Below are 17,775 nucleotides of genomic sequence, written 5' to 3' on the forward strand. Positions count from 1 at the left end.
ATGTCATTCACTGCTGCTTCAGTTGTACGCCAGAGCCCATCAGTTGTAGCTCCTGGCTAATGCTGGAGTGACAGTCTCTCGGCACTCAATGACGGTATATTTTCATTGGATACTCTACGTACGGCAGCATGTGCAACATGAGCTATCCGCCCGCATCTCGTGGTCGTGCGGTAGCGTTCTCGCTTCTCGCGCCCGGGTTCCCGGGTTCGATTCCCGGCGGGGTCAGGGATTTTCTCTGCCTCGTGCTGGCTTGCTGTTGTGTGTTGTCCTAGGGTCAGTTAGGTTTAAGTAGTTCTAAGTTCTAGGGGACTGATGACCATAGATGTTAAGTCCCATAGTGCTCAGAGCCATTTGAACCATGAGTTATCCAGTTGAATAATATAACGGAGATGAATGGCAGCTAGATCCAGACGTGGAAAAACGTACGTTAATGCGGGTGAGTAGGAAGAATAAACCTTTAATGTTCGGATAGAGTATTACCAGTGTCCTGCTTGACACTGTCAGGTCGTTTAAATATCTGCGCGTGATGCGATGTGAAATGGAACGAGCATGTGAGATCTGTGATAGGGAAGGCGAATGGTCGACTTCTTCTTATTGGGAGAATTTTAGGAAAGAGTGGTTCACCTGTAAAGGAGACCGCTTACAGAACGCAGGTGTGACCTTTCTTGAGTACTGATCGAGTGTTTGGGGTCCGTACCAGGTCAGAATGAAGGAAGACATCGAACTAATTAACAGAGAGGCGGGCAGCTAGATTTGTTACCGGTAGGTTCGAACAGCACGTATGTGTTACGAAGATGCTGTGGGATCTCGAATGGAAATACGTGGAGGCAATACGACGTTCTTTTCGAGAAGAGAAAATTTAGAGAACTGTCGCACGATTCTACTGTCGCCAACATACATTGCACTTAAAGACCAAGAAGATAAGATACGAGAAATGAGGGCTCATACGGAGCGATATAGACAGTAGCTTTTCATCTCTCTATTTGCGAGTGGATCTGAAAACTGGAAAATGGTAACAAAGGAAAAGTATGTAGCATTTAATTTATAGTGTTATGCTCCATTTACTTTTTACTGTGCTGGACTGTAAAACAATATAAAGCTATTGTCTGTCTTTTAGCGCTTTGACCTCCAAACCTACTTGACGGATTTCTATGGGATCTTTGCTGGTAACTTCAGCGCCGCTAGGGGGCGGCATATAGGCTTTATTTCATCAAAATCGGATATAAAAAAAACATATTGCAGTTTCAAGTTTCACTAAATTTCTTGCATTTTTGTCTGTCTGCTTGAAAACGGTAATCGCCAAAACTACAAGACAAGTTTTCATGGTGTTTTCGCAGATTACATGAGCATACCTTTGGGGATCGTATACTCTTTATTTTATGAAAATACATACACATTATATATCTGAAGTTTCGGGTGAGATTATCTGGAAAACTATGCATTGGGTAACAATAGTGGGTAAGACAAGTTCGTAAGCTCAAAGGGGAACATCGAATGATACTGCACGTGACCTCCAACCCCGTCCCCTTGGGTGAGGTGGTGGGGCAACTTTTAAAACTTAAATGGAAACCCCATTTTTTATTGCAGATTCGTATTTTCTATAAAAAAAGTAGTCAAGTTTTGTCTGAAACATGTTTCTAAACAATTGACAGGTGGCGGTGAAATCGAGAAAATGTAAAGTTGTTGAAGAACTCTGATTTATTTACAATTATCCGAGAAGGACGCATCAAAACGATAAAAAATGTGCACCAATTCTTTCATTACGCCAAATTAAGCTATTTTTGTACAAAATGTACTGTATTCTACTTTTAGCGTTACCGAGGAACAACGACATGGACGTAGTAGGATGATGTTTCCTTGAGGTGCTTCATTAGTGTGAGTCCCCCTGCCTATCACAATTTGGGGTTCTTAATTAATGAAATTAGCCACGAAGAAATTGTTCAAAAGTTTGCTTAAATGCATAAGGTCAATCGTCTGCGAAAATTGTCCACAGTTTTGAGCAGCACATTCCGTGGTATGGCTGCACACGCTCTTCGAATGCGTTGCACCAAATCGTTTCTGGTTGTGGGCTGTCTTTCATAAACAATAATTTTTAAATAACCCCAGAAGAAAAAATCAGGAGATGTTAGGTCTGGTGAACGTGGAGGCCACTGGGTACCGTAAATTTAAAACGTTCCTCACATTTTTTAGCATAATAGGGAGCTGCTCCGTCCTGTTGGAACCACATTCTTTGCCTAGTTTCTAAATCAACATCTTACATTAGCTCCAACAAATTATACCGGAGAAGTTGTAAATAAGATTCTCCAGTAACATTACGGCCAAAAAAAATACGGTCCTATCAAGTGACCGTTTAAAACTCCACACCAGACCATTAACGACCATTTGTGTTGATTGTCAACGGGGTCTATGCCAGTGTGGATTGACAGGGGACCAATAATGACAATCATGACGATTTAATTCGGCATTGTTTTTGAATGTGGCTCCATCGGTGAACATAACGTATCTAAAAAAACGTTGTCACCTCTTACCATTCCCAAGGCCCATTGGCAGAAATGCACGCATATGCGCATATCTTTCGGCGTCTGTGTTAGTGTGATATGATACGCATGATATTTATGTGCCTTCAAAATCCTCAAAGCAGTTGATTTCGGTATTTTAGTTTGTCTCTGAATCGCATGACTACTAATTTCGGGATCCAGTTGAACACAGGCGAGAACGGTAATGGTACGAGCGTGATTTTCATTGTATTCGCGATGACGAATTGGACGGTGCATGTATCCATTTCGAGCCCATTGAGTACAATTTCGAATGTTTTCGCTTGAATGTCGTCTGTTTGGAAAACGATCTGCATACAATTGCGCAGCTGCAGCGTAATTGTTATGGCATTCACCTAAAATTAACATCACATCAACAATCACTGTAGGAGGATAGTGAGCCATTTTTCGCAAAGAATAATTTACTTTCGTCAGTTGATGTTTATGGTACATAATCTAAAAGTGAAGTGACGCCTGATCGCATTGCACATTTATACTGAGCCATAGTTCGCAGTTTGGCCACGGTAGCGAAACAGTTGGGTGAGTAATGCAATTGTGAAGAGCTCCCTAACGAGATTTTAATACCACTCCGCCTTCCTCCATCAAAAACTGTAGCGGGTAGGATACATTTCGTAAAAAAAGCTTGATTTGCCGTAATGAAAGAATTGGTGCACATTTTATGTTGATTTGATGCGTCCTTCTCGGAGCATTCTAATATATATATATATATATATATATATATATATATATATATATATATATATATATATAGAGAGAGAGAGAGAGAGAGAGAGAGAGAGAGAGAGAGAGAGAGAGAAAGAGAGAGAGAGAGAGAGAGAGATGAAAGGAAAAATTATTGTCACTTAAAACATGTTCCTGCTAATTTTCGCATCTGGCGTACAGTTTTAATTTATTACTTATTTACTGTATTCGTGACACATTGTGCAGACAGTGCCACATATAACACCGTAATCTGCTAAATTATCTCATTGTACGACACTTAGTTCAGATTATATGACGTCAAACACATTGCAGTGCGAGGAAAACTTTATCATATTTGTGAAAATGCTTTTATTGGTTGATATATGCTACGTGACACGATTCAAAGTAACGAATACAATGTTTATACATTCAACAACGTATTCAGTCCATACTTCTACACAATTTCTTGCACAATGTTCACGTTGCATAATTCCTAGCTACCAAGCATGCTATCCGGTATTTGAGAGCAAGAGCACTTAGTGACTTGCAACAATGTGTACACATAATTTCAAACCATTATGAAATCCTTTCTTGCTTACAACCCCCAGAAAATCATAAAAGGAAGAATGCTTATCAGTTACTAGATTTTCGTCCTTCTTGCAGTAGAACTGTCGCATCATGCATGATGTCCCGACGTATACATTTATTACTTCTTTCCTGCTAACTCTATTCGCAACACATTTAGTAGGCAGTGTCCACATATGCCGCTCAATTTACCTACAAAATTACATCATTACACGATACAGAGAGAGAGGGAGGAGGAGATGGGCAGAGAAACTTTGTAGCAGATTAAAACTGTGTGCTGAACTGGGAATCGAACCCAGTACCTTTCCTGTCGCCGGCAAGTACTCTACCAACTGAGATACCCAAGCAGGACTCACGATCCGACCCCACAAACTTACTTCCATCCGCACTTCACCTCTTACCCTCCAAACTTCACAGAAATTCTATATCAGGAAGTTTCGTATCAGTGAAAACTCCACTCCAGAGTGGAAAACCCGTTCTGGAATCATCCCCCAGGCTGTGGCTAAGTCGTGTTTCCGCAATATCCTTTCTTCCAGGAATGTCAGTCCCGAAAATGTCACTGGAGAACATCTCTGAGGTTTGAAAGGTAGCCCATCAGGCCCTATCGGAATTAAAGCTGTGAGGTGACCTTGTGAGTCATGCTTGGGTAACTCAAGTGGTACAGCGCGTCCCAGCAGACAGTTTTATTCTGCCAGGTAGTTCCATAACTAAGGATCATTATAAAAAAGATACTTTCCAAAAATTACATTTCTCAAGTTTGAAAATTACTTGCCAGTATCAGAAACCTTGCAAAAATAGTCAAAACAACGATAAACAAAATACGAAAAGAACTTAGATTAAACACAACCTAATTTCGAAGTACAAGTACAATATATCACCTTCCAGAAGGTTACAGAACTTCTTTGTTTTTCCTTTGCTGAATCCAAGAGCCCTGCTGTAGGATGTTCCTGTAGACTTTCTTTCCGATAGTCTTGTTTTGCGACGTTTAAAGAAAAAGACTAATTCACTTTTTCTCGAGACTTTGAACGGATGATCACTGTATTCATCTCTGCCAATTGTACGGCCGTTCTCCACATGTCCTTAGCAGTAAGCCTAAAGGAAGAAGCTTCCATAGCAAGACAATAGTATACCACCCATTCTTCAAGATCTTTACCCAGAATTGTAGGCCCGCCCTCCTTGTTTTTGGTGATTTCTCAATTGTGATAAACTTGCACAAATTCACAAGTGTTGTTTTTGGAAACTTAAACTGTTTACTAGCCTTCTTCCAAATCATCTTCTCTTTCCGAACTGCATCAGTAACTTTAGTTATTTTAGACGGACTCCGCTTTCTTTGATCAACCTTCCCTACAGTCATTGTCAAATCATCAAGAGAATTCCAGGAGAACAAGAGTGCGTACTAATAGAAAATGGCTCTGAGCACAATGGGACTTACATTCAGAGGTCATCAGTCTCCTAGAACTTAGAACTACTTAAATCTAACTAACCTAAGGACATCACACACATCTATGACCGAGGCAGGATTCGAACCTGCTCCCGTAGCGGTGGCGCAGTTCCAGACCGTAACGCCGAGAACCACTCAGCCATCACGGCCGGCGTACTAATAGAGGCAAACTTTAAACATGAAAGGGGAAAAGATCCGGTTTCAACAACTGAAGTGAGTCCAATTTACGCGACATTAAATTTTTATCCAATCATATAAAAGAAAGGGTTTGGTATAAACATTAACCTTAACCCTTACGCTATTCAAAAACACATATATGTTGGAAGACGTATCTGTCAACATATAGGAGAAATAACGGAAAATGTAGCAAAATGTACAGACTTTTTCATTGTCAAGCACGTAATGGCGAACTGTTAAGCAACCATCGAAGTGGGGGAATGGCGCACTCCGCTGTGATAGAAACCTAAACTACTACTCGAACTCACTACAGTTCAGGACTGTCGAGCAGGAAACCAGGGGGTCACCTTTAGGACACTTTCCTCTACAGAGTGATTCCGCGATATTGTTGAAAACTTTGAGGGATTGTGGAGAAGAATAAAGGTATCAATTTGAGGTATGGGAGCATCGTCTGCAAACGGCTGAATCGATAGTTATAAGGGAAAATCCTTCTGATACCTCTGACAGTTGACAATTTCCACCGCAACTTTTTGCTTTCCACAGTTTCTGAGGATGTAGTATGGACCATAACAAGAAAAAATATCCAGTAAACATGGGATCTACAAAGCATAGCTTAAGAGCTTTGGGGATATGTTCAGTAGAAGCGATTTTTTACAGTATCAAAGATGAACTAGTAATGACAATTTAAAAGATATGTACTTCGGAGCCTATTTTTACTGCACATGGGCTTTAATACTGTCAACTAATATCTGGAAGGCAAAGAGCTTTCAGCAGAAGAGGTCCACTGTAAAAGCTATCAGAGCGATTTTGAATTATAACCTTCGACTTGGTCATTTCCGGACGAGGATTCTTTACTTCAAACTGATGCATTTACGGCTCTCGATTATCCTGGAAAGTTTGTAACATCATTACGGAATTATGTCTGTCACATCTGGGACTAAACACGTGGAGGCACCGATATCCTACATGCGGTTGAGTACGCCCCAGAAGATACAGTCTATTCATTATATTCGTATGACATTCGTGGGACACGGAAAAACGCGGGCTGCAAAATCACGCGATAGTACACGCCAGTGTCGGTAGTCCCCGACCCTGCCACTGTCAAACTGCGGCTATTGCTAATAGATATTTCTCCTCATTAACTAAGGCATTACACGATCGTCTCACAAACAGCGATTTTTGGGTGAGAAATCCACTGCGCCATTTTACCGTTTGTGCAGTGTGTAGATTTAGCAATAGATTAATACAGCGTGATAGGAAGGATGATCGGAAAATAAGCGTTGTCTGCTTTCAACTCTGGAAGCTTAAATCCCCACTATCCTGACATTGTTCGCCTGGTGGCGTAATTAAGAGCAATGCACGCTGGATTTCAGTGATATGCATACCAAATAATTTAACGAATCCGAAGTGGGGAGGCAGAAGTGCTACCACCCCATCCAATTTACTTGCTACCGAATGGATGATGCAGAACTGCCTAGATGCTTCGCACAAAGCGCGTTGACGAAACAACATGGATTACTCTTTTTACACGCGCACTTTCGGCGCTATAATGAATCCGTATAATGTGTGTAGGTATAGGTGGAGTGCTACATTTACGTTTTAGCGACAGCTTCCAGCTACGTCCCCACATAGACGCTTCTCCAAGCTAGACATTTGACATAGCGCTGTACAAACTTTCAAATATCCTCGTTATAGAAAGAGCCCGCCTGTGCCTTTCGCCACTTCTCTACGCTGGTCTACAGCTTGTCGCCTGAGCCAAATTGCAGTCTTCATAGCCACCTGTACAAGTGAGCAAAAATATGAAAATCAGATGGAGCCAGATCCAGACTGCATGACTTTTGATCAAACAGTTCCCATCGAAGAGGCTGCAAGACCGTCTATGTTGCATCTGCTGTGAGTTTCTTCAACACTGCTGCACTTTGCTGCCACGTATGGCAGCGAAGTTATGTCGTCTGTATGCTGTCAGGTGGAAACCCTCAGCGAATGCCAGCGCGCATTCGACACTTGGCGGGAGACTCTTCTGTTCCAGGCATATTTATATTCTCATTGTGTCCTCAGAACTGAAACGTGCGCTCTGACGCAGTCATTGGTCATACTAGACATACTCCGTAACACATCTGCACAGAGCTTCATAAGATTTTCAATGTGGTTTTAATTTCGCGGGGAAAATGTTTCGAACGGATACACACATACCGTTGAAATCTATTAAATTTCGTTTCCTGTGGTAATTAGGCCTACAGAGGAATCTAATTAATGAAGACTGCGTATGGTCTTTACAGCACCTTAATAAAGAGTAAATTACTATTCTTAGCTAAACAGGTACTGCAGAAACCGTAGTATGCATTATGAAAAAGAAACTCCTAGTGCAAAAGCGGTGCCAAGTGGTTTAAAGAAAGAAAAACGTGCAAATATCTAGAATGGTAGCAGAAGTGATGCACAAAAGAACCGTCCTGTGTCTACAACATCCCTATGTTGTAAATTCTGAGAACATATGCTGTGGCGGACAAGAAACTGGTATAGTATTTAAATAAAAAAATATGTAAATAGGCAGAATACGGTGCTGCGGTTGGCAGCACCTATCTAAGACAGCAAGTGTCTGGGGCAGTTACTAGATCCGTCACTGCTGGCACAGTCGCAGGTTATCAAGATTTAAGTGAGTTTGAACGTGGTGTTATAGTCGGCACACGAGCGATGGGACACAGCATCTCCGAGCTAACGATGAAGTGGGGATTTTCCCGTACGACCATTTCACGAGTGTACTGTGAACATCATGAATCCGGTGAAACACCAAATCTCCGACACCGCTGCGTCCCAGGCGTGGATGAAAAGCTTTGTGTCGTGCAGTAATCAAGGGTACACGAGTGGACCTTCGGTTCCGAAAGCACATATATGATGTTTCGTTGAATGGTTCGCACGCTGACACTTGTTGATGGCCCAGCATGGATGAATGAAGAATTCTCGTCATACATTGAATCCGGAGACACAGTAGAAGACTACAAAGGGTTGATAAGGATTATTGAAAAGGTAGCAGCTACATCGAAACCACACAGTGATTTCAGCAAGGAAGTAAGCACTAGGACTGAAAAAGTTAGTACGGGGAGATCTTCATTCAGTTTAAAACGCATCAGGCAGGAATCAAAAGAAAATTGAGAGAAAAGAAAAGATTCAATTGGGCAGAAAACTGTAATGAGTTAAATCATCAAACTCCAGTAGGGACAATCTGGAAAAAGATTTAAGGCTGTGTAACGCTAAGGATGCATTGCCCTCCACACTGACAAACTTCCTAATGATGCAAAAATACTCTCCCGCATAAACCTGCCAACAGTAAGAGCTTGACTGAAACCAACCTAGTCAAAACGATGACTATCATCTTATTCAAAATTTCATGTTAACTGAGCTGCAATAGCCATCAAATCATCCAGAAGTACATCCCCTACACCTCCAGACTGGATAACATCTGCTATCCCATGATGCAGCTTTCACCCTAATGGTGAAAACAGACTTTATTACGCATTTTAAACGAAGTGAGTAAAGACAGAATTAAGGTCATAGACATGAAAATTATACACACGGTGACAATTTTACAGAAAGGGAAAGACTCAGTGCGAGCCAATTAATAAAGATCGCTATCTTTGTTATCCTATGTCCATTAAATTTGATACGTATGGTTGAAAGGCGTTTCGAATGGTACGAAGAGTATTTTGAACCGCATCTTAACTTTCAACAAGGTTTATAGAGTGGACAAGAATCGTCAGACTTACAGCACGTGATAGTGGATATCCAGTTGAATTACTCTACGAATAAATGTTCTTAAGCAATAGAACCCAGTACGTTGTCCTCGATGGTTAGTGTTCATTGGAGGTGAGGGTATCATCTGGAGTGCCCCAGGGAAGCGTGGTAGGTCCGCTGTTGTTTTCTATCTACATAATGATCTTTTGAATAGGGTGGATAGCAATATGCGGCTGTTTGCTGATTATGCTGTGGTGTACGGGAAGGTGTCGTCGTTGAGTGACTGTAGGAGGATACAAGATGACTTGGACAGGATTTGTGATTGGTGTAAAGAGTGACAGCTAACTCTAAATATAGATAAATGTAAATTAATTCAGATGAATAGGAAAAAGAATCCTGTAATTTCTGAATACTCCATTAGTAGTGCAGCGCTTGACACAGTCACGTCGATTAAATATTTGGGCGTAACATTGCAGAGCGATATAAAGTGGGACAAGCATGTAATGGCAGTTGTGGGGAAGGCGGATAGTCGCCTTTGGTTCATTGGTAGAATTTTGGGAAGATGTGGTTCATCTGTAAATGTGATCGCTTATAAAACACTAATACGACCAATTCTTGAGTACTGCTCGAGCGTTTGGGATCCCTATCAGGTCGGATTGAGGGGGGACATAGAAGCAATTCAGAGGCGGGCTGCTAGATTTGTTACTGGTAGGTTTGATCATCACGTGAGTGTTACGGAAATGCTTCAGGAACTCGTGTGGGAGTTTCTAGAGGAAAGGAGGCGTTCTTTTCGTGAATCGCTACTGAGGAAATTTAGAGAACCAGCATTTGAAGCTGACTGCAGTACAGTTTTACTGCCGCCAACTTACATTTCGCGGAAAGACCACAAAGATAAGATAAGAGAAATTAGGGCTCGTACAGAGGCATTTTGACAGTCATTTTTCCCTCGTTCTGTTTGGGAGTGGAACAGGGAGAGAAGATGCTAGTTGTGTTACGAGGTACCCTCCGCCACGCACTGTATGGTGGATTGCGGAGTATGTATGTAAATGTAGATGTAGAATGTTATTTTATACGGGTGTAAGTCATGTGTACAATAAAGTGCTGTTACCTATCCTTGCTCGAAAGCTGAGAAACATGCAGCTACCACAGAGTTTCATCTGCACCCTACTGTCTCTGTTGCAGGAAAGGAGGTTAATAATATTTTCGGATCAAGGCACTATCGGACCGAAGATGACCACTACGAGGCTGGCACAAGGATCGGTTCTCTGCCGTTTGTTGTTTAACATTTATGTCAGTGACCTCCGATGTATCTTGTCAGACAGAATTTACATACTGCAATGTGCCGATGATCTGTGTATTTATGCTATCGCAATTCATTATAGGCCGTTAAAAATAACGCGAACGGGGCAATACAGAGCTTTAGAAAGGGGCTACAAGTGAACGGATTTACCAATATGCCTAGTAAGTCGGAGTCTTCCTTTGCTCACGCCAGATATATAAAACGATTGAAACCATACGGGTAGGTGCTTACCAGATTCCTTTCTAAGGATGTGTTAAATCTCTAAGAGACTAAAAGCTTCTATAGTCTCTCCATGTGTGCCATATCGAAGCTAAGTGGTGGGTAAAAGTGCTTTGAATGTGCTTCGTGCTCAACGGGAAACACATGGGGTATGGCTACCGCAATAGCTTTATGTAGGTCCGTGCTGCGACCTCAGATAGACAACGCCTGCTTTGTGTACGGCACAGCTTCCAGGCAGCTGCTGCGGACACTCGACAGGCTTCACTACAAAGCACCGCGATTACGCATACATGTTCTGCGATCCACTCCGACGAACGCACTGTCAGTCGAAACAGTGGAAGCACCGTTATCACAACGTAGGGGGTACCTCAGCAAAAAAATTATTCTGAAACATTGACAGCGCTTTGAGGACAAGCTGGAAAAAGTTTTGGGTCCTTGTAGTACCATGCTACACAAAACGTTACTGGGCCATAAATCAACAGCAAAGCTTGTTGAGGCGTTTTCAGTGCTAACAAGTAACAGAATCTTATCCGAAGAACCGTAAGTGCTACCCTACCTTGATCAAGACTACGAACATATCCGCCGGGTACTGGGCGCACGTGCAAGGTATGTGAGAAAAGTAATGAGAATGATTTTTTATCCACCAAAGTTTTTATTTTTTTCAAACAGCAATATCGTCCCCTTCAATGTAGTTCCCATCGGCCTTTATACATCGGTGGAGTCGTTGTCCTCTACATTGGTAGCAACGCTGAAAGACTTCACTTGGTTGGGTGTTGAGCATGTCGGTTGTTGTGGTTGGCAGGAGAGCCAACACCGTGTTACTAGAGGAGGCCGAAAGGCACGCGATTTAGCTCACGCAGGCTGGCATGAGGTCTGGAACAGGACAAGGAAATTAGAATTTAGAAACAACGGACGTAGCTGGTGGAATACTTAACTTTAATCCATTAATGATGAACGTCGGTTTTGACTGTACATAGTTCACAATATCAATAGTAACTGATAATGGCGCCTTGCTAGGTCGTAGCAAATAACGTAACTGAAGGCTATGCTAACTATCGTCTCGGCAAATGAGAGCGTGTTTAGTCAGTGAACCATCGCTAGCAAAGTCGGCTGTACAACTGGGCGAGTGCTAGGAAGTCTCTCTAGACCTGCCGTGTGGCGGCGCTTGGTCTGCAATCACTGATAGTGGCGACACGCGGGTCCGACGTATACTACCGGACAGCGGCCGATTTAAAGGCTACCACCTAGCAAGTGTCGTGTCTGGCGGTGACACCACATCGGTCACATTCTTTTGAACGTTCTCCAGAGTCCCAAAGTGAAGTCCTTTAAAGGAGTTTTTCAATTATGGGAAAAGAAAAAGTGACAAGGTCTCAGATTAGGTGAATATGGAGACTGTGTAACAAAATTTCATGATGGAAGTTCTGTGTGATATGGGGCGTTGTCATGATACGTCATCCACTTGTCTGCAAAGACCGGTCTCAATCGAGTCACCATTTCCCTGAGCCATTCAAGGACATCTTCGTAAACCGTGCGGTTGGCAGTTTGTCCAGGGGAAAAAATTGTTTATGCGTGGTACCCCTACTGTTAAAAAAGGAAATCATAATTATTTTGCTCTTAAATTTTCTCATTCGAGCTGTTTTAGATTGAGGAATTGTCTCAGTGTGCCACTCCTAACTTTGCCACTTTGTCTCAGGATCGGACTCAAAAATCCAGGATTCATCACCTGTGATCCCATGACTAAAACATTCGTTGTCATTGGCAATACTCTAATGGAGATCAACGCATACCTTTCTTCGATTATCCCTCTGCTCAGCTGTGAGGTTTGTTGCCACCATTTTGACACAAATCTTTCGCATATGCTAAAGTTCGGTCAAAGTTCGATGTACGCTGAAAGTGTTTTAGTTTAACGGATCACCTATCATCCTTACTATTACACGTCGATCGGACCTGATAAGAGCGGTACACATTCGACATTTTCGTTGGATTTTGAGGTTAAAGGTCTCTCTGAACCTGGTTCATTTTCAAAGTGATCTCGGCATTACAGAAAAGATTTGTGCCAGCGAGAAACTTATGCTATTGATTAGAAATATTACCCATAGGACTGTCTCATATTTTCATAGGTCACACTCGCCGTTTCTCAAAGTTTGAAAGAAAACTCGATGGCATAACGTTGGTCTAAATTCCACTGTTCCATTTTCGTAGTGAACAACAGAAAAAAAACAACTTCACTGGTGGTGCTCTCAGAAATCATGTGGTGGCTGTACGGAACTGTAACTTGGGCTGAGCATACGGGAGGGATAAACGCACTGGTCTACACAAGCAGAGCAACATAGCGTTGCCAGATTGCTCTCTGTCTTGTCAGTCTCATTACCTTTCTCACACACCTAGTATTAATCGTGACTACTTAGAGAACCCAGTAATCAGTAACATTAATTAATAAAGCCTTCTCGAATTGTGCCTAATGCCACCGCCGGTTGGAAATACAAGAACTACGTCGGCTGTCCCTCTATAGATATTTAAAAAAAAGAAAATGTACTATTTCGCCTACGGAAAGAGGCTGCACTCATAGCCATTGAAATATCACTAAGATACATGACCATAGCAAATAACCACATTGTAATACCCACGGACTCGCTCTTCGCGGTGCAAACACTGATATCTGCTGGTAATCACAAAGGGAGTTGTTATGTACCATACCGAATAGCTGCTGTTGTATCAGAGCTGCACAGTACTGGTGCGAAGGTATCGTTTGTATGGATTAATGGTCATGCTGGATTGCGTGGAATGAGAAAGCTGACCAGTTGGCTACGGAGACAACGACAAATGGCATACAAGAACGATTCATTGGTATCATTGCTGCAGTTAGAGAAATGGTCAAACGCGAATAGAAGAGCTCATGGGAGACCAAAGATCTGTACCAGAGCAACACAAACAAATTCACCAAAGGCCCAGTCGTACGCTGAAAAGTGGGCTCTAAAGTGCATTTCAAATGGCATAGGGAACGAGAGACAGTTTCTGAGGGCCATCGTCAGGCTGAAATCCAGTCGCTGTTCACAGTGTCATACTTTTCTCACACATCCCCAACGTCAACAACAACAACGTGGGCTCCACCTCATCCTATCTCCATATTGCGACTGTGGAGAGACACAGGACGTCAACGACATCTACGGTGGCTGTCCACGATACAGAAGAAAGACTGACTACTTACAAAGCTGGTCTACACGAATCAAGAACTCGCTTCGAACGCGTAACACTCTTAACTGCAATGAATATAGGCTACATAAATTGCTTGTAGCTTTCGCATCAAAATTTGGGATTAAACTGTAACTGATAATTGTGTGTGTGTGTGTGTGTGTGTGTGTGTGTGTGTGTGTGTGCTTGCGCGTGTATATGTAGGTGTATAAGAGTTTATTTAAATGTATTTTCAATCCGTTTATTAGCGTAAAGGGCCACTTTATTTATTCATGTGTTTTTCGCTATGTCACTAAAATTTAATCTAAATTTCTCGGATGTTACAGCAACAATAGACTGATGCCTTCAAAGAACAGGCAGCACTTAAGTTCACACTGGCTGTATTGGTGCACCCAAAGGCAAACAAAAAATAAAAAAGGACTAAATGGATTTTTTATTGATATTATCTCAGTGAAGCATTTTCCACCAAACTTGGTAGATCTAAGACTTACTAACCGTAAAAATCGTGGGAGACCACATCTCTAGCTTCTCTAGAAGTAATTTTTAATAAGATACTCAATTAGTTGAAAGAATACCGTGAGTGCAAGTCGTCCCCAATTTTGTAAAGGCAGGTTGGAAAATGGCTAGGGTATGATTTATAAAAATAATCGACAGTTACCTATATTACCTTCAAATCCACAGTTTCCGGGATCTATAGTCTGATGGAGAACACTCCTGTGATATTTAATTTCACCGTTAAGAGTAAGGGTTAGTGTAGGGGAGGCAAATGGTGACACCTGAAGATAATATACAACAACAGGTATCAGTTTCCTGCAGGTATCAGCTTCCTGAATATAGGTTTGGCGTCTTTAGTCTCACTTGTGACTGTCTTCGAGACATTTCACCAGTAAGGATAGGTCTGAGAGGGGGATGGGGAGGGGAAGGGGAGGGGACGGGAAGGGAAATGCGAGGGAACGAGGTGATATTTAGAATTAATAGAAGATGATCGATTTCGATAAAGGACATCTCGTTGTACACCATATGCTGCGCTTGAAGAATGTTTATTTCTCGATCAGATATTCGGACATATAGCCCATTAACATCATCATCTGGTACAGAGGATAGACTATGCATATCGATGTATTGATTGTGTATCCTCCGTATTAGATACCACTGGTAATGGCCTCTATCCCAGGATACCGGCCTGGCAAATAAATACTGCTCACGTTCAGCTCCTGGTGTACATCATCCCAACATAAACGATTTTTACGAGCGATATTATAGTCGAATTAATACTTTCCGTGGTCACCTGGCATAGTTCCGATGACATCTATTGTACTAGAACTTTCTAGAAATTTTTCGATGCCTTTTTGTTTTGATAAACCGTTCATTTACACCTGTATGTTCGCAATCATTTTTGTACAGATGTCAGTTGTCGTCAGAAGATGGGGACTGTAGCTGCTACACAGCGCACGCAAACACGCACAAACCCACAAACACAGAAACACACAGAAACTCCCATCTACGTTTGCTCAATTTATCTATTATTACCCGTAGTATAGAAAAAAACGAGTTCTTGTGTTGAATTAATATTACACCTAAGTACTGACTGATCATACTACATAATTTGCATATTATGCTTATGATTCTAGCTTATTTATTTTAACATGTGTGTTGTGTTTAATTCGCGTGAAGGATCGCCATTGGTCTGGAATCAAACATATCTACATCGCTGATTTGTTTCTACACTTAAAACCAGTTCATTCTAAAACACAGTAATGTTGGATTTCATTTTCTGCACATTTGTCTGATTTCCGCTTACATCAGAGAGGGTCGTCTGCATGTACGCTGTTCAGCAAGTAAAAGGCGCAGTTCAATATTTTTTGAAGCGAACAATTTTAAATCTCAAACTGAAAGTGTAAACTTATTTTATTCTAGACTGATGGTTATGTTTTAAATGAATAAAAAGTAACGCTTGTTGTAACGTAAGTACACATTATTTAGTTGTTGCAAAGACAGAACTGAAATACATTAAATGAAATAACTCTCGTGTGGGTATGTTCCGTTTATGCAACTAATTGAAGGCAGTTTGTTTATTGCCAGACGCGTTTCGCTTCTTTTATTTGTGAAGTATCTTCAATGGCCCGTAGTACATGTTTCTTTTTAGAGTCTAATAAATATATTACGTGGTACCTACAATATGTAACTATGCTTCATTTTTTCCTATTTTTCTGTTGTTTGTTTTAGGTTAGAATCAACTTTTTGAAGCACAAGTTTGATGATCTGAAATTATCGTTGGGTACTACTTATGATTTACAGCGCTGTTAGCCCATGTGTTTGGTTCTGCAGATATGTTCATTAGCCTCCATGCTCCAGTTGGCCTATTTCCGGCGTCTAGCACTTTACATTTTGTGCTCAACATGTATGTGTTTTCGGTGTGTCGTGTTACCAACTGCCGCTGTGTCTTTATTTTCGTCTTTTGTTTGTGCTGTGTGCGTGTGGTTTGATTATTTTCATTTGTTTTGTGTGTTGGTCTCTCTCTCTCTCTCTCTCTCTCTCTCTCTCTCTGTGTATATGTGTGTGTGTGTGTGTGTGTGTGTGTGTGTGTGTGTCGATCTTGGCGAGAGTGGTACATTTTGTTGTTGTTGACAATTTGCATGTGTAAATGTGTGTGTGTAAGAGAGAGAGAGAGAGAGAGAGAGAGAGAGAGAGAGAGAGAGAGAGAGAGAAGAGAGAAGGGAGAGAGGAATATTCGTTATTTATTCTTGTTATGTTTCGGATCTCATATGTTATTGTTTTAGTGGCTACTATCTACTCTGATTGTACACTGTAGTTACGTATGAGTCCTTTTCGTGTCTAATAGGGGATTACGATAACCTGGTAGCACCAGCTAATCAAATATATGCCCATTGTTCCTAAAACTACGGCTCGTCGATCTTTAGTTGGCTGGGGTTGTCAGAGATGAAACACATGACGGTGAGTGTCCTCACGGTGAGCACACTGTACACTAGTAATTGACAGTTACTCTCTGGCGTTGCTCAGGCGTGCTACAGGCTAGGAGTCCCGCTGTTTCTGTGTCCGGATCTGCCCGTTACCTCCGACGGGCTGGCGTTTCGTGCGCAGCCCTTAGCTTTTATCTCTCGCTGCCGGCCCCAAACGGCTCGGTGGAGGTCCGGCCTTGCAGCTAATAGCTTCCCCTAATGCGTTGATACAGATTCTGCCTGTGCTCAGGTTATCTCATGGACTCAGTGCACGCAACACACCTGCTAAAATGCAGCAAGCATAATCCCTCAAGTCTTACTGTTTCTCTACATCTCAGACTACTGAGCAAGGGCGTTTAGATATTCATTTTATCTATATTTAGCTCCTCAGCTTTTGTTTCTGATTTAGAGTGACTGTTCTTAAATCTGATTTAAATCCCTTTCATGCTTTCGTAGACCCATTGGTCTGTATCATCCCTCGCATGCTGTCCTAGGACGTATAGTACAAACCTTCTGAATTTAGTCCATTTTTGCTTTACGTCTTCGCCCTTGGAGCTGAATATTTTATGTTGGGTAATTAGATACTCTGCAATTTTTTTCCCTTGCACACTGTTTTCCCATAGCAAAAAGGTGTATATTTTGTGGTAATCGCAGGAGCAAAGTGTTTTAACATGCTGCTGATTTGCTTGTAACTGGAATCCATACACTGGTGAAAACAATCCACAACAGCACTTCATGGGAACTGAAGAGATACCACTGTGACAAGAAGACGTCTTCTTGGAAACGTCCCGTTTGCTTTTTCTCAGCTTTGGGATTGGTAAACCTTTCTGCACGATAGGCCGTCCTCTGGGGAACAACAGCGCCAGGATGATACAATGCACAAAGGACATTGCTATAAAAGAACAACTTAGACATAGCCGATGTAAGTGGCAACTA

General features: G+C 41.8%; 1 protein-coding gene across 2 annotated transcripts in view; it reads right to left on the reverse strand.

Annotated features, from left to right (window-relative positions):
• The window catches only part of LOC126281503 (synaptotagmin-10-like), an 865,953-nt gene that overhangs the window by 834,848 nt on the left and 13,330 nt on the right, over positions 1-17,775 (reverse strand). The gene's annotated exons all lie outside the window — the stretch shown is intronic.

Source organism: Schistocerca gregaria, chromosome 7, assembly GCF_023897955.1.
Source record: "Schistocerca gregaria isolate iqSchGreg1 chromosome 7, iqSchGreg1.2, whole genome shotgun sequence".
NCBI classification, from domain to species: Eukaryota; Metazoa; Arthropoda; class Insecta; order Orthoptera; family Acrididae; genus Schistocerca; species Schistocerca gregaria.